At 45.1% G+C, this 25,902-nt stretch overlaps 1 protein-coding gene across 4 annotated transcripts in view; it reads right to left on the bottom strand.

Moving 5' to 3' along the window:
- Positions 1-24,927, bottom strand: part of PLEKHA2 (pleckstrin homology domain containing A2) — a 73,307-nt gene extending 48,380 nt beyond the window's left edge. The window contains exons 1-2 of one of the 4 annotated variants that reach the window (XM_036298861.1): positions 10,357-10,628; positions 9,995-10,088 (exon numbers count right to left, since the gene is read on the bottom strand). The gene's annotated coding sequence lies outside the window, so the exon portion shown is untranslated. Of the gene's footprint in view, positions 1-9,994; positions 10,089-10,356; positions 10,630-24,806 lie in introns of those variants that run through there. The other 3 variants (XM_036298860.1, XM_036298862.1, XM_036298859.1) reach the window with 3 other exon arrangements.
- Positions 24,928-25,902: the final 975 nt, after the last annotated feature.

Below are 25,902 nucleotides of genomic sequence, written 5' to 3'. Positions count from 1 at the left end.
ACACACCTATAGTCTTCCAGGCCCAGGGAGCAGGTCCCACCAGCAAGAAGACACATTCCTAGGAGAGCAGAGAATTCTAAGGGTGGTGACTGGTAGGACAGTCTGTTCTCTTCCACCCCCACAAGGGGCCTGGCAGTGTCGAAAGGCTGCCCCAAGGAAAAAAAGTGCCCCCCCCACACACACACACAAGGACACCAATGAACAGTGAATCCCTTGATTCTAGATAACGACGGGCCAGAACCCCAATGGGGACAGACGACTCAGTCAGAAAGGAGATCCCACGGCTACTTGCTGGGTAATGATGGGGGACAAAAGAATAAAGCAGGCAGGGAAACAGGGCAAAGGACGTAAACGGAGAAATAAAAGAGGAGGTGAGAAAGAATAAGAAGTGGAAAGAGGAGGATTAGAAAGATGGCAGCGGAGAAGGAAGAAGTGTGGGGCAATGGCAGGGTGGGGTTGAGGGGAGAAACAGCCCTGCATTAAGGAGCATCGTGTCTGGCACAGGTACCTGCAGCCAGTGGCCCTGCTTCTCCGTGCCTTCCCGAGCAAAGCTTCCTCCCAGCTCCCGTTCCACAGCTGAGCAAGTGTGAGCACAGGAAAGGGAAAGACATGGAGACAAGCCAAGAGTCAGGCACAAACGCCATGGGAGGAACTTGAAGTCTTCTTGCAGACACTGGGTCAAAGATGGGAAGGCGAAAGGCCTGGCAATGGGTGGGGAGGGAGCGTGTCCCTGAGAGAAGATGCAGCTTGCCCCTAGGAATAGGGAAAAACAGGAGTCCCCTGCAGGAAGGCCAGGCCAGCTCCCACTGAGAGTGTCTGGTCAGGATGAGGGAGCACACCCATCCCTCACGAAAACTAGGCAAACTCCCTTGATGCAGCCACAGACAGAATTTCCAGGGGTTTCAAGACTTGCCACTCGGGGGACATTTCTAAGAGAAAGCATAAAAATGCAACGGGATAACAAAGCCGACTGTGTGGGCCTAACTTCCTGCACAGCGCCCAACTTCATGCCGGCTTTCAAATGCTCCCTTTTCAGCCACCAGGATTAACCAGGGCCCGTCTTTTTCTCAAGTCAGCGGCCAGAAAAGGCACTCTTTCCACAATCCTCCAACAGCCCGCTGTGGTGCAGGGGGTTTTCCGTCAGCACGGAGCCCTGGGAGGGAGAAGACCTGCATGAACCAAAAGGAAAGGTAATGAAAGGAAGCGTTCTGGTTACAACATCTCCTGACTGTGGTTCTCGCCCCAGAAAAAAAAAGAAGCTGCTCAGATGTCCTGAGAAGCCGCTGAGTCACAGAGCGCATCGAGAGTGTGGGAGGTGGGGAAGGATCCGCGGCAGGAGAACCAGCATCACAGGGACACGTGGCTGTAACCAGCCGACCCACACAGAAGTGACATCCTCAAAGCCGGGCACAGAACACAAACCTGAGGTCCTAACCCAACCCCTCTGCCAGCTCACTCAGACCCCATTCGTACAGTCCTTGTCACAACAGCTGCTAAGATTGGGTTCAGAGAGCCTGCTGCCCCCTCCCCGCCTCAGAGCTGTCACCATCATCTTCCAAGACTCTACGGTTCCTCTTCTTTCTCCCAGAGGGGCCCCTCTAATACAATCAACTCTGCCACCCCAGGTTCAGCCCAAACAGCTGGGCAGTGAAGGGAGAAAGGAAAGAGCTGGCAGCTGGTTCTACAGTATGCACACACACACATACTGTCACTCCAAAATTCCCCTACCAAGACAAAGCTTTGACATGTCCCTCCTAACTCACAACATTCCTCCGGTTATGTAGTTTAAGCCTGTTTTCTGACTCTCTAAAATCACTTGTTATCTTAAATGTCATTTTTAACTTCATTTCCCTGATGTGAAAATATTCGGTAGAGGGTGACATTGGGTAGTGGGACCCAGGAGTTGCCCCAGCCCCAGCATGCCCTAGGCCCCAGATGCTGACAGTGACTTTCTCCCCATCTCCTGGGGCAGGATGCAGAGTGTTCTCGCTGGCTTAAAGCACCAGAGACCCCTCTCTCAGCCTAGCCTCTTCACCTTCACCTTCGCTCTGACACCACAATGAAACCACCCAGCAAGTAGCTTCTTAGCCTTCACAATACATGGAAGACAAAGGGAACAGACATCTGTGCAGGAAGGGACCTTGGTCCACCCCACTCGGCACCCTCCCTATCCTTCCAAAGCATGCCAAACCTCCCTAGTGCTTTCCGTGCTTCGTGCAAAGACCACAATACAACAATGTCGTCATTTCAAAAAGATCACTCTAGCCAGCCATTTTCACTTCTGCATGCTTTTTCATGCCACTGTCTGCATAATCCGCCTTCTTAAAAATTTAAATTGTATCATAAACATGTTCCCTGTTGCTACATAGTCTTTGTAATCGTTGTTTTTAATGGTTGCATGATATTACTGGACTGTATTTACTATAATTTACTTAACCATTTCTCCGTGATTAGACAGTTAGATTATATTCAATTTTTCAGCTAGATTACATTCAATATTACAGTTAGATTACATTCAATAAATGCTGAAATTCATATATTCATGCTTTGTTTCTTCTTTTACAACGAAACAACATAAATTCCAAGCAATAATATGACTAACTCATAGCTTATGATTTTTTTACAATTCTTGAGACCTATTTCCTGCTTCATCTCCCTTCGTGGACTTTGTGAAATGCGAATCAAATGGATGTGTGCCTGCAATCAATACCAATCAATCTCTTTCTCTCTCTGTCTCTCTCTCATACACATACCCCAAACCAAACCAAAACATGGCCTCGCACAGTGCAGATAACTAAATAATGTATTTTAAAGAAAAGTAAATTAGAAAAGAGTAAAGTTTTATATGATCCTGATGTTTTCAGTATATAAGTTCCTAGGTAAGTACTGCAAATGAAAATATATTAAATATTTAATTTATAGTGACAATGAAACTTTGGAGGAAAACAAAGTGAATTTGCATGAAGTTACCCATTGATCAGCAGCAGGAAATGGGTTAAATGTCAATTAAACCAAGATTCCTGGACAACATGTGCTAGTTGAGCCGACAAAGCTCATGAAGAAAAAGAGAATCAATGGCTGCCTACCTTACAGTGAGATCAGGGGCATTGGGAGGTTTCTCTGTCCAAAATATCCCCTCAGTTGCCCATTTCAATGCCTCTGTTCCATCACTGGAGGAGATTCAAGCCAAGAATAAAATTGTCCCCTAGGAATTGAGGCAATTGGCATCTTTATCAGGCTCATAATATGTAAGTGATATCTGGGACCAAGACCCTAAGAAATAGAACATACCCCGATGGAAGAGAGAGACAATAGAGGGAGTGAAAGAGTAAGGAGAAGACTGCTGCTTGAAACAAACGTTATCTACTTGAAAAATTCCCCTAAGATTCTTATACACCGGGGATAGGAGTAGGCACCTTTCTGGGAAGCCGTTTGGCAATATATAACAAGAGAGCTAAAAATGTTCACAGCTCTGACCCAGTAAATCTACTTCTAGGATTCTATCCAACGAAATGAACAAAGATGCAAATAAAGATTAAAATAAAAAGATAGCAGCTGCAATAGATTTTATAATAACAAAAAGTTGGAAATGCTCTGAATGTCTCCAATGATTAAGGAAAAATTAAATAAATTATGAGACATTCACATAAGGAAATGTTACACAATCATTTAAAAACTATGTTTTTAAGTCATTTCTAATGAATTAGGGAGAGCCATATCCTGATAAGATTTTTGAAGATATCATGTGATTTATAATATGATCTCAACCCTCTAAATATTATTTTTGTATTTCTATATTTGGATAGAAAAAGACTGACATGCAGACACCAAGATGTCAGCAGTTAGTACCTATGGTTTATGGGTGAATTTTACTTACTTTTATGTATTTTCCGTATTTCCCAAATTGTCTACAGGGATGTGTGTTATTTTATTTAGTAGGAAGGAAGACTGTTTAACTCCACACAAACCCTCATTCCCAGCATAGATGTTTTGAAGCTGAGAACAAATTTCTCCATTCTCCAGAGTCCATAAACAAGTAAAACCTTGCCTACATTACAGCTCTCTTGGGACTTTTAAAAGCAATATCCCACCCATCCCAACTGCTCAAGAGCCAGGTACCCACTCAGAGAGGTTTGGCACCCTCCATTCTAGCTGCGTGTCTTACTTCCTACTTCAACATCCTCTTAGAGAGGCTCATGCTTTCCCTGCAGGTTTGGTTCCTTACTCTCCGGTCTTCCTAAGAGGAGCCTCAGTCCTTGGAGCCGGCAATATTCTTGCCCAAGTCGATGCCTCTATACCTCTATTGCTACAGGACGGGAGCCACGCAAGCCCAGCACTCTTGCGTGGAAAAAAAAAGGGAACCTAACAAGGACCCCCAGGGGAATTTTCCTTCTTCAGACTTGGGAGAGAGGGTTGACATTTTTTAACTAAATGGCTAGATAAAGAGATGGGTGAACAGATTTTTTTAAAGAAAAGTATAGCGCTACTGAGTCATGCAAGCAATGGCTTGCTGTATTGTACATCTTGATTTTTAAGATCAGTAATGCAGTTTGGAGATAAGGGAAAGAATAAAGTGAGGGAGAGTGCTCTGCCTGACCATGCTGACACTGCTGAGGCGTATAAAAATATGAGAAAGGCGTAACAGAGATAAAGTCTTAAATGGCATTGCCCCATTATGATATAATCTAACCTCCAGTTTAAAAAAAAAGTTCAAAAAAAAGTTTTTTAAATTTATTTGTTTTTTAAATTTGGAGATTTTTTCTTTCATGTTACTCGGTGTTGGCAGGACAGGGAGTTTCAGCAATTTTAGTCCAGAAAACAGTCAGGAAGGCAGTTTTTGCCACGCAGTGGGGCATGCAGTAAGTACATCCCCTGTCGCATTGCCTGCTGATGGTGGGAGAAAGAGGGTGGGAGCTCCAGCGTCGGTGAGCAACAGGGATACCAACAGGAAACTGCTAAATTTCTACAGGAGAAAGTTTATCGGGAAATGACATCAGAGGTCTCAGCGAGGACTGTGATGCAGCAGACAGGAACTGGGGTGTGGAGGTTAAGAGCGGGCACTCTGCTGGGATATGTGGGGCCATGTGAGCAGGGTGCTCACCTCTGTTCAACTGCAGCACCCATGGGCGTGTATTGTGGAACCTCAACAATGCCCAGGGCCCCGTAAAAACCACAGAACAACAGCAAAACACAGGCTTAGCTATTTCAGAACACATCCCTGAGAATGGGCCAAAGGTGATAACTTAGGAAGTGTGGGAGCATCTATCTCCTACGGTTACAGTCTCGCTGCATTTTGAAAATGTCATCAGAGCGAACTCCAAACAGTCTATGGCAGGAGAGTAATCTGAGAGAGAAGGGAATGTACTGGGAACATGTTCCCAACGGAAGTTCGGGGTGAGGAATGCAAACATCTACAGGAATGGGGAAGTTAAGAAAAGAAGCTCTTCGGCACAGACAGCCGCCCAGTCCCCACTGGACCCAAGAACTTTGAATGGAGGGCAAGAGACACTCAAGAAACTTTTAAGGGGAAAAAACGCGGGGGAAATGGCAGGAGTCACTGACCACTGATACCACTGCAATAACGATGCTAAAAACAACAAACTATTTTAAACACTCATGACCTCTCTTACAGCAACCTCATCGATGTTCAGAGAAAATGTGGTTGCGGGAGCCAGTAGGAAACAAAGGCCTGCCACGGCTCAAGGCTCCAGAGGCACCTCCACCAGAGAGGTCACCAGGTAGGCGAGCTGCCACACCGGTTTTCTAAATAGCCTGTAAAGCCAGAGCCGGCTGCTCAGTGGGTAGAGCACTGGCCTACGAACTGAGGGTCCCGGGTATGATTCTGATCAAGAGTACATGCCAGGGTGCCAGCTAGGGGGCGTGCAGGAGGCAGCCAATCAAGGATTCTCATCATTGATATTTCTATCTCTTTTTCCCTCTCCTTTCCTCTCTGAAATCAATAAAAAAAATATATATTTTTTAAATAAATAGCCTGTGAAAACGGAGATCTCCAACCTGCAGAACGGTCCCAGTCCCCCACTTAGAAGACTCAATGAATTCAGTTTCACGGCAGGGCTTCCTAGCAAGAACCACACAGGAGTCCCAGAGTTACAATCTTCATTTAAAGTTTGATAGTATGAGCCATTGCAATGTGGGCAGTAGGAAAAGGAAAAAAAGAAAGCATGGTTGTTTCTCCTCTCGACTAGCCTTTGGAAAGAGCCAGAGGAAAGGGTAAGTGCATCTATCTAAAGTCACGTATGTGCTCACAACCCTGAATTTAGGGAGGGGCTGGGTGTGACGAGGAGGATGTGCAGGTGACTGATCAGCATGAGTGGGTTTGATGAAACTCTTGCAAGAAGGTGGCCGTGAAAAAGGGTGTGCTGATTTCAGTTACCCATTGATGTGGTAGAGCGCAGTGAAAGAGGCTGCGTTTTAGAGTCAGACTCTGATGAACTTTCTGGGCCTATTTCCTCATTTGCAAAATGGAGAGCATCACTGCGCCTACTTCAAAGGTTGCTTGTGGGGAATTAAATGAAATAAATAAGGTGTGAAAAGTGCTTACCAGGACGTCTGGTACAGAGTAAGCACTGGGCAACAGTTGTTGTTAAGATGTCTGTATGCGAGGAGTGCCTAACAAGTAGTATATGATTACCATGACTTCCGCAAAGCTGGCCAACGCAGGGCCAGGGCTGCAGGGCCACCTCTACCACTCAAGTATCAATAGGCAAATATCAACGGAAAGGCCATGACACTGTTATCCCTCACAAAGAAAGGCATACATTTTCTTTCCTCTGGCCTCTGCTCAAGAACCATATTTTACCTCTCTAAAATTCTCTAAGAAGCCCTAACCGGTTTGGCTCAGTGGATAGAGCGTCAGCCTGCAAACTCAAGGGTCCCAGGTTCGATTCCGGCCAAGGGCATGTACCTTGGTTGCTGGCACATAACCAGTGGGGAGTGTGCAGGGGGCAGCTGATCGATGTTTCTAACTCTCTATCCCTCTCCCTTCCTCTCTGTAAAAAAAAAAAAAAAAAAAAAAAATCAATAAAATATATTTTAAAAAAATAAATAAATAAAATTCTCCAAGAGATTAGAAAAAAAATCCAAAAGATCCAAAGACTCTATCTTGGCCAGCTTTCCCTGAAAGTTAACAGAACCCAGCAGAGCCTATGGGGTTCCAGCGAAGGGGTGCTGGAGCTGCCTCCTGCTCCGCCCAAGGGAGGAACACAATAGCAGAGAGCCACTTTGCAAGTGGATGGCCAAATATGAGTCCTAGCTGATAGCACAGCAAGTACTAGCCTTTGCACTTTAACTGCAGTGTTTCCCAGGAGCTAATGGACAAGCAGGCTTGGCTTCCCACCCTCTTTATCTCAGCTGGCCGACCTCTATGGGCAGAAAAGCACATCACAGGCCCAAAGCTGAAAGCCTTTTGCCCAGTGTCAGTGTCAGGAGCTCCTGCACCAGCAGAGCTGGGACCTCCGGGTGAGAGAGCCCAATCCAGTCTCTAGTCCTCTGCAAGTCACTTTAATCGCTGGAGGTCAGGGCAGAGAAGGGGCTTTCAGAAAGAAGATAAGTTATAAAGCCCGAAAGATTGGCTGTGCTTAACAAGCATCAGGGGCCAGAAGAGGGGAGAACAGAGTAGCACAAGATTTGGAATAAAGGTCAATTCCAAGTCCCCCTACACTAAGCACAGGCCCCCTCAGCACGGGAAGGAAGGGACCCCATCCCTCCCACCGCTCCGCTGCCCTATCTCCCATCCCTGTCCAATTCCCAGGCTTAATGATGGGCTTATATTGGGCAGGGCTAGGATTCTTCTCTCCCCATAGGCTGTCAAACCATAATATTTGCTCTGCTTCCTTCCCTTCCAAAGTCTAACAGATTAGATTGCCGGAGTGCCATCAGCTCACTAAGACAGACGGAAAACTGAAAGTAAGGCAGCCCAAACTGCTCATGGTGGGAAGAGACGGAGTAACCCAATGTTCCAGCACCCAGATCCTCTTTTCCAAGCTCTAGGACTAGATCAGCCAGAATAAATAGTGCCCCAGCAGTTCCAGTGAGTCGGAAGGTATTTACTGCACTGTGGCCCACAGCAAGATCTAATTTGAGGCCTTTTAACAGGGACATCGCCCACCTGCCCACCTGCCCCAGGAAGAAGACAGGGAGTCAATGAAGGGCCAACTGGATGTGCACAATAAAGACCCTGCAACTGCTGCTTGGGTCTTCCTGGAGTCCCAGCACCTCAACAACACCCTGCAAGCCTGCAGGGGGCTGCTCGGGAGGACCTGGCAATTCGGGCTGACGCCTCTCCCTTCCCACTTTTGCAGAATCTCTCCAGGGGTAGGCACCACCCAAAACCTGCATGTCTTCAGGGTTTATTTTAAACCTGGTGAAATACTGAGCTAAATATGGCTCAACTTACTGCGATGACATGATGGGATTCGTAGGCCCTACTTCCTTCTACAGAAGTCAGAAGAAAACACCAACAAAGGAAGAGAAGGCTTTGCAAACTCTCCACCATAGAGTAGGTGGTTTCCAAGTCAATATCTAAGTGATTACCCACCTCTGAAGTGAGCAAGGCTCCCATCATCAGCCAAGGAGAGCTCCACCAGGTGTGTCACACGTTGTAAAAAGGGGGGCTTACAAAGAGGGCGGAAGACTATTTAAGTGTAAAGGCAACATCCAGAGTAAACCAGCTTGGTGGGTTGAGTTTCCACAGGCTGGAGGCACCCCCACACTGCTCTTCTTCCTTCCATTTGGACAGATGCACATAACCCCTGTGCTTGCCACCATTCATTCATTCATTCATTCATTCATTCAACATTTACTCAGCACCTAGTAGATGTCATACCCTGGGCTGGCCACAGGGTCTAGACTACAAGCTAGACTTTCACTATGACAGGAGTCACCTGCCTTCAAGTGAAGGAGGTTAATATCTGAAGTGATGACAGTGCTTTTTAAAAGCCTCCTTTGGTTTCTCAAAGCACGCTGGGTCTGTATGTGAGCACACAGCTTTGTGTTCTAGGAATCTGTTTGGCTTCCTAGACTGGAAGCTCCCTAAAAGCCAGAGGCTGCTTTCTGTTAGTCACTGCCTTTCATGTCCTTGTTATCCAATAGATGTCAACTGAATCCAAATAAAATGGAAAACAAACATTTCTATTCTTTCAACCTCTTCGGCTTTGCTGTTTCTGAAGGCTTTGCCACCAAACAAAGAAGAATGATGAAGCTTCAGAAAGGAGACCGGCCTAGTCAGATATATTAAGAACAACATGCGCACAATTTTGGAACTTCAGCCCAAGTGCAACCACCACTCAGTGGGCTGAGGTGCCTCCAAGAGCCACAGCTGGCATCCTGGGAGAATGTGTTCCCCCACCCTCTTCTCTGCTGTTTACTCTCCTCAGAAAGCCCCAGTTGGAGTCCCAAAGAAAGAAAGGGGGGGGGGGGATGGAATTCAAAGGGGAGGACACAGCTTGAACCCACACTCATCAAGAAGGGAGGAAACTTTAAGCCCAAAGGCTGGGGGAGAGGGGGGGCTGGGCTGGGCTGGGGGAGAAGTGTAAGACTCAAGTGGAGGACATGCCTGGACACTTTTCCTTCCTACAAGGCCTCCTTTTTTCCTTTCCTCTTTTTTTTTTAACTTGATGAAATAACAGTCTTCAGAACTGGAGAGCTGCAGCAGAAAAGGGAAGCAAGTAAGGTGAGGAAGAAGTTAGAGAGAGAACGAGAGAGAGAGAGAGAGAGAGAGAGAGAGAGAGAGAGAGAGAGAGAGAGAGAGATCCCCTCAAAGCGCTTTCCCAACCTGGACCCGAATCTGCATTTGAGGACAGTTTTCCTCCAAGTCACCCCCTAGCCTGGGGTCCCAAAAGGCCGAGGCCCGGGCTGGACCCGCGGGAACGGAAGGGATCGCCCCACGGAAGCACGCTAGGCCTGTCCTGGAATAAGGTGACAGGGAAAGAGAGAGACGAGTCTCCACGGCCCAATCCGTGCCCAAGGGACTTGCCTGGACGGTCTCTGCTCTCCTGCCCTGCCCGCAGCTCGGGCAGCTGTGGCGGGGCCGCTGCCCCAGCGCCAGAACCCGCAGCGAAGTTCCGCCGCTGCAAACGTGAGAACAGGCAGCTCAGCAGAACACCGCCCCCACCCCCGCCGCCCCACCCCCGCAGCCCGACCCCGGACGGCGGCGACCTTGGCCACCCCGGACGCTCCGGAGGACGGGAGGAGGGGCTGCCTCCAGGCTCTCCCGGGGCTGGGGGAGGCGACCTCCCCCTTGGCCGACGGCCACAGGGCCGGTGCGCCCCCGGCGCCCCCAGCCCGCGCCGGCCCCAGCGCGCCCCTCCGCTCCCGGCCCGCGAGCACCCCACTTACCCCGCCGCGCAGGGGCCGGGCTCGGGCAGGGTGCGGGGGTTACATCGGGGTGCGACGCGCCCCTCCGGCCCGCGGGGCCGGTGCTCTCCGGGGGTTTCTTTATCTCGCCGCCAAACTCTCGGTGCCTCAGGCTCCTCTCGCTCTGGTCCCCCCGCCCCGCCCCCTCCTTCTCTCTTGTCTCTCGGCTCTTTTTTCCGGGTTAATTACGTTTCGCATTAAAGCAAAACCCAGCCCCGGATGTGAGTACAATGCTCCGCCGAGCCCGCTGGGGGAGGAGAGGGGTGCCGGGGCGCCGCGGGGTGGGAGGGGGCGCGGCCGGGCGCGGCGGGCTGCGCGGAGGAGGCGGGGCGGGCGCCCGGGAGGCGGTCTGACCACCTCGCCCGCGACTGCGGCCGCGCAGGTGGGACCCGGCCGCGGAGGGAGGCCCTGGCCCGCGCGCTCGGCCCCGGGCAGCAGGTGTCCGGAGCGGAAAAGGGGCCCGGGGCCAGGGCATCCTCGCAGGAAGGAGGCGGGCTCCCCCTTTATCTCCATTTCTTCTTCCCGAGGCCCCACCCAGCGACTGCAGCCCGGTGCCCCTTTCCTTTCTGGGGCCGCGGGGTTAGGTCTAGGGTGAGGCCCGAAAGACGAAGCGGAGGTTCTCCCGGGGTGTCAGGAAATGGCCCCAATTGCCCGGCGGGGCCTGCCGTCCTAACGGGAGGTGCAGGGACCTCTTCAGTGTGGCGCACAGACACCCTTCCTGCCCGCAGAGCGGGAGGGCGCTTGGGGGGTAATGGGAAACAGATGGGCGTGCGGTAAGTAAGAACTGCCAAGGGGAGCCTCCTAGAACTCCTGGGAGCCGGACCAGGCTCTGCGTTATCGCCTGGAAGCACACAGCAGCCGGATGGGGAGCCATCCCGATCACGATGAGGAAACCGAGAGTCGGCGGCGTGAAGTAATGCGCCCTGGGTCCCACAGTTAATCCGTGCAGGTCGGTCAGGTTCTGACGCCGGCCTCCCACGTGCGGAGTAGACGTCAAAGATACATCAGGTCAGGCCATCCACATCCCAAACCGAGATGTGGGTTCGCCCTGGGATGGAAGGTCGGGAGGTGCGGTGTCTGGGAATTGCGATGCAAATGCAGTGAATCAAGTCTGAGCCCTACCCGGCTTGGAGGGAGAGGCGGGCAAAAGGCGATCCCTGAGGCTCTAGGACAAGGACTGGCTCTGCGGGAGGGACGCCGGCTGGCCCACATCCCAGGATTGCAGGGGGAAAGGCGGGCACCTTCAGAGTCTCCAGGACCTGCGGCAACAAAGCCTGGGGGTAGGGGGCCGGGCCAGAGGAGCCAGGACGAGGCCGGGCACACACCCCGAAAGCACAATGATGAAACCACACGCGCTTCCTCTTCCATTTTGATTGCCAAAGCAAAAATGAGCCGACGGCTCTCTCAGGTGTGAAAAGGGGCTGTTCGCTTGAGAACGTTTTGCTCTGAATGAGGAAGGAAAGGGGAACACAAGAAAGAAAGAAAAAAAACACATTTCCTTTGCGATAAATACACCAACGTCCATTTTTTTTCTCTCGCTGCTCCTGAGCGTGTTGCCACTCACAAGTTTCAGGCAGCGTAGCATGTTGAGGAGTATGTTCTCTGGAACCAGGTGGCCTGGGTTTGAATCCCAGCTCTGCCGCCTATTAGCTTTGATCCCTGGGCAAATGACTTAACCATCAGGTGCCTCAGTTTCTACATCTGGGTCATTATGGAGAGTAAATGAGTTAATATTTGTAGTGTTCAGATGCCTGTCGAAAATGAGGTAGATGCTGTGTAAGTGTTTTCTAATTTAAAAATTAGGTTATGGTTTTCAGAGTGACAAGAAACAAAATTCCACCCGGCCCCAAACAAATCTGACTGGAACCAATGGTTCCCAGCGTGAGCAATGAGGGAAAAGCTCAGGTTTCATGGTATGGTTCATATTAAAACCCATAAAACTCAACTCCACGTTGGGCCTGCCTGAGTCACTCAATCACAGAACCACAAATATTTCCCTAGCACTACTGTACAGGATGCCTGGGAGGCCAAGAGGAGTCCAAGGCCTTGGGTCCCGTGGAGAGGATACAGTGTCAGTAGAAGGGCACCCTGAAAGGAGGGGGTGAGCTGGAGTACGGGCTCCAGCTTTATCCCCATTTCTTCTTCCCAAAGCCCCACCTGGGCAGGTGTCCCGCCCAGAAGTGCCCTGGGAATAAAATGGCACAGAGAGTGAATACTGTCAACCTTTAGAGGAGAAAGATGTCTCCGTGTGTGGGGGGTGGAGGCCGGTTCTCAAGAAGGAGGTGGGCTTTGAAATGGGCTTAAGAAGATGGAGTACAAACAGCCTAAATGCCCATCAGCAGACGAGTAGATTAAAAACTGTGGTACATCTACACAATGGAATACTACGCAGCTATAAAAAAAGGAAGGAACTCTTACCATTTGCAACAGCATGGATGGATCTGGAGAGCATTATGCTAAGTGAAATAAGTCAGTCAGAGAAAGATAAGTATCACATGATCTCACTCATAGGTGGAATCCAATGAACAACATAAACTGATGAACAACAATAGATCCAGAGACAGAGAAGCATGGAACAGATTGTCAAAACTCAGAGGGAAGACAGGGGAGGGTGGGCGGGAAGAGATCAACCCCATGACCTTGTATGTATATATGCATAACACATGGACGCAGACAGTACAGTGGTGAAGACCTGGGGTGGGGGGTGGGGACGGGCTGGGAGAGGTCAATAGGGGAAAAGGGGACATATGTAATACTTTCAACAATAAAGATTAAAAAGAAGAAGAAGATGGAGTATAATTTGACTCCAGCGGTAGGGGGCAAGAACATGTTAGGTTGCGGGGGGAGGGTCATCAGGGCACTTGGGGTGATGCTCATTCTCAGGGGGCCTCATTTTCTGCTGCATTTGACCCTGGCCAGGACCTGCCCCCAGTTAGACTACAATGGCTGCCCTGATTCCATTCCCTTACCCCTGGATTTCCTGGGGTTTCCTCAGAGGATCGCCCCCCCACCTCCTCCTGTAGTGGGCACCACAGAGCAGGTGTCCATCCATTCTGCACCCTGCTGTCACCCTTTTCCGTCTCATGACTGACACATTTTGAAAGTATTTCCATTGCCTGATTTCATGCGTTAGTTTTTTTCAGTACAATAAATAGCACTGGTGTCAGAAAATGTGATTGCCTGTGGGGAAAAGAGTGTCCACAAAAGGGCCTTCCACATCAGCGGTTAAGTCCTCTTACTGTATCAATGCAGGATGAGGTTCAACAGTTTGCTCACATTTTTGCAGCTAGTTAGTGGCAGAGCTGGATCTAGAAGCCATAGTTGACTATCCTCTCAATCTTCTAGTATTGGTATAGAACAGTGGTCGGCAAACGGCGGCTCGTGAGCCACATGCGGCTCTTTGGCCCCTTGAGTGTGGCTCTTCCACAAAATACCACGTGTGGGCGCGCACATACAGTGCGATTGAAACTTCGTGGCCCATGCGCAGAAGTCGGTATTTTGTGAAAGAGCCACACTCAAGGGGCCAAAGAGCCGCATGTGGCTCACGAGCCGCCGTTTGCCGAGCCACAGTTTGCTGACCACTGATATAGAAACTTTCCCAAGAAGATGGAGACTTCTGGCCCAGAACCTAAGAATCTAACCAGAATGCCTTTTACTCTACTCAGGCCATTTACTTATGCATTTCTACTACTTTTCCATGTTAATGGCTGGGTGACTGGATGACCTAACCTTCAGTGGTGAGCGAGGGTACCCTCAGGGAACTGCATTGTTCTCTGTCCTCAGAGATACCCATTATATAAGGTGCCAGGCTGCAGCTGGGGCCTGTTAGTGCTGTTGGGGAAACTGTGGGACTGAAGAGGCCAAAGTCACTGTTTGATCCTGGTTCAGGCCAGTTGATTTTACACAAAGATAAATTGCTCCAAGGCCACACACTGCACCTCTAACACTAGCTGGTCATTTTATTAATAGTTACTACTGGTTTCAATAGCAAAACACCATCCATTTCCAGAAAGATTACTCAATCTTACTATTGTTCTATTCAGTCCTATCCATTTAACAAACAATTATCTGAACCTTTTACCATGTTTCCTCCCATCTATCTTGCATTTACTTATTTGCCAAATACTTACTAAATGCTAATTGCTTTACGTGTATTATCTCATTTAAGTCTTATAACACTGGGACCAAGTTATTCTTATTACCGCATTTTACAGATGAGGCGACTGAGACACAGAGACCAACTTGTGCAGCCTGGTGCCAGAGCCTGCCTCTTAGCCACTACGTTTATGAAGGATACAGAAAGGTATAAACCAAAACTCTTTCCCCTCCACATTTTTTGGTATTTATTATTTAGAATCTCTATTCCATTTTACCTAGCAATTTCATGCCCAAGGATATGTCCTACGGAAAAGCATCTGAAGGTATATGTGGTACATATGGTGTGTATGTGTATATATGGAATGTGTATATGTACATGGATTATATACACACATACTCACTGAAGCATTGTTTATAATGGTGAACATTGGAAATCACTTTCATGATCATTAACAAGGGATTTAACAGGTAAACATTGGTACATTCATACAATCTTATACTATGCAGCTGTTAAAAAAAAGAGCTACATCTCTATATTAAAAAATACTAAATATTTTAAGTGGAAAGAAAGTACAAAGCTGTCTGTATAGTATGACCCCAGTTCTCTAAATAAAAATTATACATGCCTATTACATGAAAAAAATCTAGAAGACTGCATTCCAACCTGTTAATCCCAGTTTTCTTAGGGCAGAGACGGAGGAGCTATAATAGTGGATCTCACTTTCTAAGAGATGGATTTCTGTAATGTTTAATTTTTTTGCAATAAGTATGCATGCGCCCTAATCGGTTTGGCTCAGTGGATAGTGTCAGCCTGCGGACTGAAGGGTCTCGGGTTTGATTTCAGTCAAGGGCATGTACCTTGGTTGTGGGCACATCCCCAGTGAGGGGTGTGCAGGAGGCAGCTGATAGATGTTTCTCTCTCATCGATGTTTCTAACTCTCTATTCCTCTCCCTTCCTCTCTGTAAAAAATCAATAAAATATATTTAAAAATAAGTATGCATGCATTTGGTTCTGAGGGAAGAACAATAATGATTTAAAATTTTAATAAAAAATTTAAAAAGCTCTATGAGGAAACACACTGCATCCCTCAAGGAGCCCATCATTTATTAGGGAGGGAATATAACATGTACAGAAATAACTATGATAAAAGCCAGAAACTGATAGATGCAGAGAGGAGGGAAGAGATAAAATTCTGTGGGAAATCACAACCAGCTGGGGTTGAGAGGCACAGGAGAAAATGTACGAAGGGCATTGTAGAAAGACCTTGAAGGAAAGATAAGATGCAGAAGGTGGAGAGGGGTTGGTGCGACTAGGTGGATTCCAGATCAAGAGATTGTCAAAGGCAAAGCAGAGAGGCAGGAAGGCATGGGATCCATTCAGGGAAGTGTGACTGGTCCAATTCAGCTGGAGCATGAAAGGACTGATGAAGGGTTTTCATGGGGAACAAAACAAGAAAGAAAGGTAGCTGGAGGGTCTTTATTGCTAAGCTAAGAAGTTGTGCTTATTACTTTAGGCATCAAGTGCCACGGAAGGCTTTTGAGCACAGAAGTGACACAATTAGAAGTGAATAAGCAATTTCATAGTGATTGCACAGTAACTGGAGTCGAGCGCCAAGCTGCCAGGGTTTGACGCCTGACTCTGTCACTAATTAGCTGGATAGCCATGGACCAGTAACTTTACTTCTTTCTCTGTGTTTCTGTAAAAGGGGAAAGGCGGTGATAACAGATAATCTACCTCATACTATTGTTGTTGAGATTGAGTGGGTTAGTGTTTTTAGGACACATGGTAAATATTGAGAATGTCTGTTACATTTTTAAAAATCAGTCTACCATTGGACTAAAATCTTTGCATCTCATTTTGAAACTTATTACGGAGAGCTAGCATTATGTGATAAATTATTAACTATTCTTTCTTTCCACTTTCACAGGACTGTAGATTATTAATCTCCTTTTACAGGTGGGACCACGTAGGTTTTCAGGAGAGGTATAGTCTCAGAATCACAGCCAGTTATGAGTTGAATCCATGAGTTCTAAATCCTAGTTCAGTGATCTCTGTTCAACATCAGGGTTATCTCTTAGCTCAAATTCTCAGAGCCTTAAAAATGGGAAAATTGGGGAGTGGAAGAAACTTTGGCAATTTCCATTCATAGGATAAGGGAAACAGCAGGACAGGACAGTAATAAAGTAAAATAAAAAATATAAAAAATTTGGTGAGATACCTGGAAATTTGTGTATAAACTAAAACTTATAAAAAATTAGTATAGATGTGCTGAATTGTGCCCAACACTTCCAAGATCATATGTTAAAGACTTAATTAGAAATGAGATTTCTTTAGGTCGGAGGTAATTAAGGTTAAATGAGGTTGTGAGGGTGGGGTTCTAATCCAATAGAACTGGTGGCCATATAAGAAGAAGAAAAAAATCTCCCCTCTCTCCACAGGCACCAAGAAAAGGCAATGTGAACACACAGCAAAAAGAAAGGTCTCCCCAGAACCTAATGGATCCTGGACTTCCAGCCTCCAGAACTGTGAGAAAATACATGTCTGTTGTTTAAGCCACACATTCTATAGTATTTTTTATACACAGACACACGTATACGCATATACATGCGTTACATACACGTGCCAACATTGTGTCATGGTCACAAAGTTTAGAAAACGTGGCTATCCTGCTAAACCTGGCACGAACATAAACCTCAAAACTGAGTGCGCATCCTGTCCCCAGAAATAACAGGCTGCCTGCTAAATGCACCGTCCCTATTGATCGTGCTGATGGCATTGTTTTTCCATCCGCTTGAGTAAGCGCAGTGCACTGCTAGGATTCTGCATCCCCAGCGATGCCCTGTGATTATGTGGGAAGAACTGGGCCTGTGGATTCCGAGAGAGAGGAGGAATAAATACCTTAGCTTTGAATCCATGACCACGTTTTAGCAGTATATTTAACTTTATTTTTGCTTAAGCTAGTTACATGACTCCTTTCCTCAGCGCTGAGCCTACATGCGGGCTACTATTAGCAAATACTGTGGATGGATATAATCAAAGTTGTTAGCTAGAATAAACTCCGTCCAGTTTTCCAAGCGATTCCTATGGCAGTCAGTTAAGTGGGTGGACTTTTCCATCAGTGGTTCTCAATATGAGCTGAGTATTACAAAACAAAGAAAAGCAAAAGGGCTATTTGGACAGACAGATGTATGTCTTTCCACTGTTTTGTTAATAGGAAAAACATGCACACGGTACTGAGTTCAAGTGGTACAAATAGTAAGAACGCACAAATATTTCTTCCACGCATGTCTTCCAAACACTGTTTTCTTCCGCAGAGGTAATCAATTTGTGTGTATGTGTGTGTTTAATAATAAAAATATTCAATTTGCAAGGATAAAACTTAAAATGTAACTATCTGATTGTTAGATTTATAGGTGAGTTTTAGAAATTTTTTTTATTCCTGAATTTTCCAAGTATTTTTCAATAAGCATGTATTATTTTATGATCAGAAAAAAATGTTAGTTTTACAAGTAAATAGTTTTTAATTTAAAAGTACCTCAGAGATCTCATAGATGCTTTGTGATTAAAACAAAGAAACAAAACACCACAGAACTAACTTTATCCTCAACTTAAAAATACTTGTCAGTCTGTGGACACATTTTTCAAAAAAAATTTGGCCAATGTTATAGCCATTCACATGAAAACTCCTGCCACTGGGAAAAAATACAATAAAACCTGATTAACAGCTTAAACCCTGGGACCTATTGAAATTCAGTGTGAGCCACTGGAGACAGGTAATTTACTCAGGAATCTTCTTTCAAATTTCATCATAATTTGTATAATGACTCCACATGTCTATCAAACTATATTAAAATTAAGTATAATACAAGGCTGGAGAATTAAGCCCAGTCCAGCTTACCTCCTTCATTTAGTAATTAAACAATAACAAGCTAAATGTATCCTTACACCTAATACTTAATGATGCTGTGAATGTTCTAATTGGATAAGTAGCCAAATGCACCCTCCAGTGTCTGATCTCAGATGTCACAGTCCTGGCTTGCTGAAGAGACATACACAGGAACACGACCCTGAGCTAGAGGTTGCCCTCTGGCAATGTCAATCTCTGGAACAGAACTCTGAATTTAGACGCTGAGAGGGGAAGGGCCTCTGAGTAGACTAAGTCCCTGCATTACTAATAAGAAGAGCCTTTCTTAGGCTTGCTTAGGAGTTCTGATTGAATATCTAATTTCCAAAGGTCCAATTATGTGGTTTCCTAGCCCTCAGCAAATTAGAAACAACAGCAGAATGGAAAAGCTATTGGAGATGGGAGAAGGGAAGAGATAGAGGGGGAAATGACTTTCTTCAATTAATTCCTATGTCCCTAAATGGATTAGCAGACGACAACAAAGGAAGGGAAAGAGAAGTTGACTGTATTCTCAGAGGTCATTTGTGCTCAAGACGACCTTCATCATTCCTGGTGATGGCACTGGGGTAGGAAAAGGTGGCTGAACAGTGATCAGTGCCTTTATTTTAGGTGGGAAGTTTCATGTGGTTTTGCTGGTGGGAACAGTGACCTCTGAGGGAAGTTCATCTCTGAGGTGGTAAGAGGAGACTTAGGTTTCACTCACACTCTTTTGTGCTTTTAAAATATGATACTGTGTGTTATGCATCTTATGCTCCATACTTTAATTTTTTTAAATTATTTTAAATGATTTTACAAATAAAATCTGTGAAAAGAAACTTGTTTAAATTAAAAATATTGAAGACCTGAAATTATTAAGCTTTCAGAACTAAATGTGGTGGGTAAGCTCCTTGACATTGGTCTTGGCAATGATTTTTTTGGATTTGACACCAAGAGCAAAGGCAACAAAAGCAAAAATAAACAAGTGGGACTACATCAAACAAAAAAGTTTCTGCACAGAGGAAACAGTCAGAAAAATGAAAAGTCAGCCTACAGAATGGGAGAAAATACTTGCAAATCATACATCTGGTGAGGAGGTTAATATCCAAAATATATATGGAATTCATATAGCCCAATAACAAAACAAAAAAACAAACAAACAAAAAAACAATCCTATTTAAAAATGGGCAGAGGAACTGAAGAAGACATATGAGTGGCCAACAGGCATATGAACCGATGCTCAACATCCCAAATCATCAGAGAAATAAGAATGAAAACCACAGTGAAATATTGCCTCACACCTGTTAGAATAACTGTTATAAACAAGACAAAGGATAACAAGTGTTGTCAAGGAGGTTGAGAAAAGGGAACCTTTGTGCACTGTTGGTGGGAATGTAAATTGATGCATTTCCACTATGGAAAACAGTATGGAGGTTCCTCAAAAAATTAAAAATAGAACTACCATATGATCCAGCAATTCCTCTTCTGGGTATATTTCAAAAGGAAATAAATCACTATCGCAAAGAGAATATCTGTATCTCCATGTTCATTGCAGCATTATTCACAATAGCCAAGACTTGGAAACAACCTAAGTGTCCATTGATGGATGAATAGATGAGAAAATGTGATATATAATAACATTAAATATATAATATTATTCAGACATGAAAATTAAGATAATCCTACCATTTGTGACAACGTGGAAGAAACTTGAGGACACTGTGCTAAGTGAAGTAAGTCAGACAGAGAAAGACAAATACTATATGATCTCACTTATATGTGGAATCTTAAAAAAAAAGAACTCATAGAAACAGAGGACAGATTCGTGGTTGCCAGAAGCAGGAGTTGGGGGTGGGTAAATGAGTGAAAGTTGTCAAAAGGAACAAATATAATATAAATAAGTTCTGGGAATATAATGAATAATATGGTGACTATAGTTAACAATACTGTATTGTATATTTGAAAGTTACTAAGAGAATCAATCTTAAAATTCCTCATTACAGAAAAGAAAACATTTGTAACTATGTGAGGTGATGGATGTTAACTGAACTTATTGTTGTGATCATTTTGCAATACATTCATATATGAAATCATTATGTTGTACACCTTAAACTAATACAATATTATATCAATTATATCACAATAAAAGTGGGGAAAATTCAAAAGATACCAAAAAAATATTGTACCACAATGAGATACCACTAAATACCTATCAGAATGGCTAAAATAAAAAAATAGTGACAATGTCATATGCAGGTGAGGATGAAGAGAAATGAATCGTGGTTCACTGCTGGTGGAAATGTAAGATAGTACAGCCTCTCTGGAAAACAGCTTGGCAGTATCTAAAAACACTAAACATGCAACTATCTTAAGACCCAACAATTACACTTCTGGGCATTTATCTCAGAGAAATAAAGACTTAAATTCACACACACAAAAAAACCTGTACATGAATGCTTGTAACAGCTTTATTGATAATAGCCAAAACTGGATACAACCCAGATGTCCTTCAACTGATGAGCAGTTGGTAGATCCATAGCATGGAATGCTATTCAGCAATAAAAACAAAGAAACTATAGATACAGGCAACAGCCAGAATGAGTATTTAGAGAATTATGCTAAGTGGAAAAAGGACAGCCCCGAAAGGTATACTGTACGATTGGTTCCATTCACATAACATTCTTAAAATGACAAAATTAGAGAAACAGATCAGGTGAGTGATTGCCAAGAGTTAAGAAGGGTGTGGGGTAGGAGGGACGTGTGTGTGGCTGTACAAGGGTGACACCGGGACCCTCCTCCCGATGGAAATGTTGTCTCTTGGCTGCAAGAGACTCACTTGCCTGATTGTGAGGTTGTACTGTGGTTCGAAAGATGCCACCCTCGGGGGAAACTGGGTAAAGGGTACACAGGATCTCTCCGGATTATTTCTTACAACTGCATGGGATCTACCATGATCTCAACATGAACGGTTTAATTGACGAAAAAGTTAAAGCTAACAAACACTGACAGAACTTCGTGCTTAAATAGATGTTATCTAGTTTCAGAAATCACCTGTGGTGAGACAGGACCCGCTCGACCCATGGCCACTACAAGCTCCACACACTGGCGAAGCAGTTTCACACCCTGTGGCTGTATTGAAATTGTGGTGACCTGACATTCATTGTTTAGTTCTGATATGAAGAGCAGTGCTTTATTTCTCTCCTACCTCCACTGCTACAGTCCATATCTCATAGTTTCCCCCATGGCTGTTTCCTCGGCCATTCAGGCTTAGGGTTGCTTCCATCCATTTTCCTGCCTTCCTTAAAAAGGAAAGTGTTTAATACTTGGAGAAACTCCCCCTGAGGCCTCAGCTGGTATGCAAGAAAGTCACTTTCCTATGACAGGGTGCACATCAGGGTTGGTTAGATCATTTGAATTAGTTACTGCTGTGGCTCCCGGGTAGTCAGAAGGTGACAAGCAAACATTACAGTTAGAAGTCCGTTGGAATGCGTCTCGTAATTATATGTTACTGACTACACCATGAGTCAAATCACGGCCACTGAAATGTAACTGCATATTCTTGAAATAGTTCGGCTGTGAGGTCCAGGGGCTGATTTATTTCTAGTTTGTCCAATTTAAGCCCTTGTTCCGTGACTCTGTAGCTACCATCCAGTTTAGAGTAGATGGGCAGCGTGGTGAGGACAAAGAACTTGGAAAGAGGAAGCCTCTGAAATTACAGGTAGGATGACGCCTACAATTTCAACTGTTCAAAGCTGCAAAGGATCTAGAAATAGAAGTACTATGTTATGAGCAGAAATGTCAGTAAGAAGATGATATAAACCAGTGGGCTCCAAACGTCTCTTCACTACACCCCTTAAAAAGTGCTGGGAAAGAAGGTAACCCTTTACACACTTTTTTAAGTTGACCCTTATAACTTTTAATCATAAGCTTGAGTGGTCGAAAAGGATGTGTTCTGTAGATTGTTAACAAGTAGTGTTTTAAAATAAAACGGTTATATCACTCTTTTTAAATGTATCCAATAGAATCTAAGTACCGCAGTTATTTGACACCATCATCCCTTTTTCAAAATAAACAGTTATTTGTCAGAATATTAAATCATTCCTTTCCCTGAACTATATTTCTATCCCACTTTCCCTAAAGGATTGTATCCAAATGTCACATATTCTTATGACATCTTTATTATTTAATAATCTTTTGATACCCTATCATATGTTCTGAAACAAAAATGCATATGTAAATTGATTTTACAATTTAAAAAACATCTTGTGACCATAAGCCTCCCAGTGCTAAAACAGTCTTGGAGACTAATTCATCATTACAACTATTAGTAACAAAATAAACGTGTATTTTATTGTTCACTAAACATAAAAAGAGTAAAATATTGGAAATCATTCTCTTAATGAGATGGATGAGGGTGGACTTTTAAATATAGTGTCTTTCTATATATTTACACATACATGTAACAGTTCGAATATCCTCCAATTAATATGACTCTGCAAGAATGAGCACATTTACCATCAATGTCATCCCTATTTCTCATTTTTATGAGTGTAGGTGCTGAGAAATCTTGTTCACATTGCTAAGTAGCTGGGTCTGTGGGAGTTTTGTTATGACAATGTCCAGGGCTGATGAGAAAGAAGGAAAATCAGGACATATTTCTGGACGTATGGCTTCAGAGGGGAGCCTGGAATGACTTAACTGCTTATGAACTCAAACCCGATGTGAAGTTTTCTAGTCAGTTCACCTTTGCCAGGAAACTTTAAATTCATTTTTCAGCAGGGCTGAATTTGGCAATGTCATTCCATTCTTTGAACTCCTTCGAGCCATAGGTCAATGTCACTTAGAAATGGCTCTTCCTTCAACAGTTATCCAATGGGGAGGTTGTGCACGTGAGGGGGCAGGTTTCTATGGGCACTCACTGTGCTTTCTGCTCAGTTTTGCTGTGAACCTGAAACTGCTCTTAAAAAATAAATAAAGTCTGTTTATAAAAATTATTGTACTGATCCATCAGTGGTAACTCAATTAGGCCTTTCTCCAGGTTTTTGCCATAAATTGGAAACTACTTCACTGGTGAAATGAGATGTATCTGTTTAAAAGAGCTTTTGCTTTCTCAACACAAACACAGATATTCCTAAGTGTCCCTTGTCTTGGCCCTGGATGTTTTTTTAAATCCAAGGACAATGCCTTTTGCCCCCTTCTTTTACAAGGGAGAGAGGACTCTGTGAAAGGCGAGGTGGGAGCAGGGAAGACCTCTCACTCCATCTCAGGCAGGTCCCTCCCCTGTGGGTACTTGTCGTTTATACATCACTGCAGTGCCCTAGCTGGTTTGGCTCAGTGAGTAGAGCATTGGTCTGTGGACCAAAGGGTCCCGGGTTTGATTCTGGTCAACGGCACATACTTTGATGTTTCTTTTGTCTTTCCCTCTCTCTCTAAAAATCAATGGGGAAATATCCTCGGGTGAGGATTAACCAAAAAAAAAAAAAAAAAAAAAAAAAGCCATAAACATCACTGCAGTGAGGTGATTTAAAAACAACCTAAATACACACAATTGTAATGTCAGAGTGAATTTATTTGCTGTTTACCTAAAATTCAACTTTACCTGGGTGCCCAGTCCCACATCCTTCATTTTAAGAGATGAGAAAAATGACAGCTGAGAAGGCCGAGGTCCCTGAGCCTTTTACTTCTCCCTCTACCTCATTCTCCGATGGAGTTACTGCTTTCCCATCTCTCATCGTGGTGTCGTCCGTCCTATCTCTCCCCCTACCTTTTCCCCATCCTTCCTACCCAAACGGCAAAAGTGTGTGCAGAAACAACCATCAAAAACTGGGTGGACAGCATTCATGGAGCCGGTCGGCCGCGGGAGGAAGCCTGGCAGGGAAGCGGGGTGAGAGGAGCAGAGTGGGCACAGCGCCCCGTCCTGTCGCCTCCGACACAGAGGCCGATGGACGGAGAGAGGCAGCAGCTGCTTCTTCCAGGTCAGAACCAAACTGATGTAAAATTTGTGAATTTTCTCTTTCACAGTCTACCCTGTGGACACGTCATAAAAAATATTATTCAAGGCCAGCCACATTCTGGGTAATATTCGGTGCTCTCCGGAGCTGCTCCTCAAGAAAGATACTGGCCAAGCCTTTTGCTTTTTCTTCCCTCTTCCGGTCCTATGTACTAGCACTGCCCTCGCTCGCTCCCCTCCATCTCCCAGGCACCAAAAATAATTTGAATTTCAAGCCTTTTTTTGGCCTTCCTGTGGCCTCCTTTGGGAATTGTTCTGGATCTAGCTGGCTCCATCTGTAATTTGGCAAAAATCTCTGGCTGCACCCCGCCCCACCTCCTTTTCTTAATACATGGGGAGTTCGGGCTCCCGCCACCTTCCAAAGAACCTTCTCGACCTAATCCGTAGTTAACAAAAGTGAAAGGAGCCCCAGGGTGTCCCTGTGAGCCTCGGGCTCCGCTTACCTTGCCCTGGCTGTGGAAGAGCAGGGCCCTCTGCTTCAAAGGACAAGATGACTGTGAAGAGGAAGAAGGCAAGCTCTGTGCTCTTCGGTTCAGGACACCCAAGGCAAGTTCCTGTTTTAGAGACAGAGTTTTAAAAACTGATTACGTTTAGAAAGGGTGTGTGTGCATGTGTGTTTCCCTCTCTCCAATTCACCCACGTGATCCCTTGATCTCCCTCTGGGGGACAGCTGGTCTACCTTAATAAAAAAAAACTCTCTAGATTTACTCCCCTTACCCCCAGCCCTGTTCCTCCGCCCTCATGAACATTCCCTAGCCACTGTCTCAATAAATTTGTTATTGACAAGAAAAAGGAAAGGAAAATAAAAATGAGAAAGACAAAGGACCGCACGTCTGAGAGTTTCCTGTGGTTGGGACACCTTTAGTTCAAGGTTTTCATGACTTGTCTTCCCCTCGTCCTTTCCATACTGAAGACAGTGCCCCCAAGCACTGCGGATTACGTGTGGAACTCCTTTTCTCCCTCTGACCCTGCCTGAGACGCTTCCTTAGACCTGGAGTTGGGAGGAAGGAGGTAAAAGGGAGGGATGCCCAAGGATGAGAGCCAGGAATTTCAGTGCCAGGCAGAGCCTCTGCCTTCAGTGCCCCGGGTGCCTGGCCAAAGAGGCACCAAAGAGCGATCTCACCTCTCAGTTTTAATAGCACCTGTATATTACTCTGTTTTTGACAGTTTTCTTATATTAAAATAGGAATCATCATGTGTAAAACACAATGTTATTGTAAGGAATAAATGAAATGAAAGTGCCTAGTTCCTAGCATACAGTAGAGATTAAATGAATGTTCGTTGAACGTAAAGTATGCTTATTACATTATGTTGTATTTGTTTACCTGTTTTTCTTTCCTACTGGACTCTAAATATCTTACTCATTTTTATACCCCCTTTACCTACCACAATGGCTGGAACATAGTGAATACTCAGTACATATATTTTAATTAATTCATCATCTAATTAATACCTAGTCCCATCCTCAACTTGGCCCCATTTCCCTTGCTGGTCAAGAGTGGAGTCTTTGCCCTTTCTCAACATGTGTCCTGGATCAAG

This window comes from Myotis myotis, unplaced genomic scaffold (assembly GCF_014108235.1).
Source record: "Myotis myotis isolate mMyoMyo1 unplaced genomic scaffold, mMyoMyo1.p scaffold_m19_p_3, whole genome shotgun sequence".
Taxonomy (NCBI): domain Eukaryota; kingdom Metazoa; phylum Chordata; class Mammalia; order Chiroptera; family Vespertilionidae; genus Myotis; species Myotis myotis.
The sequence above is the reverse complement of the archived record's forward strand: the minus strand, read 5'-3'. Positions and strand labels throughout refer to the sequence as shown.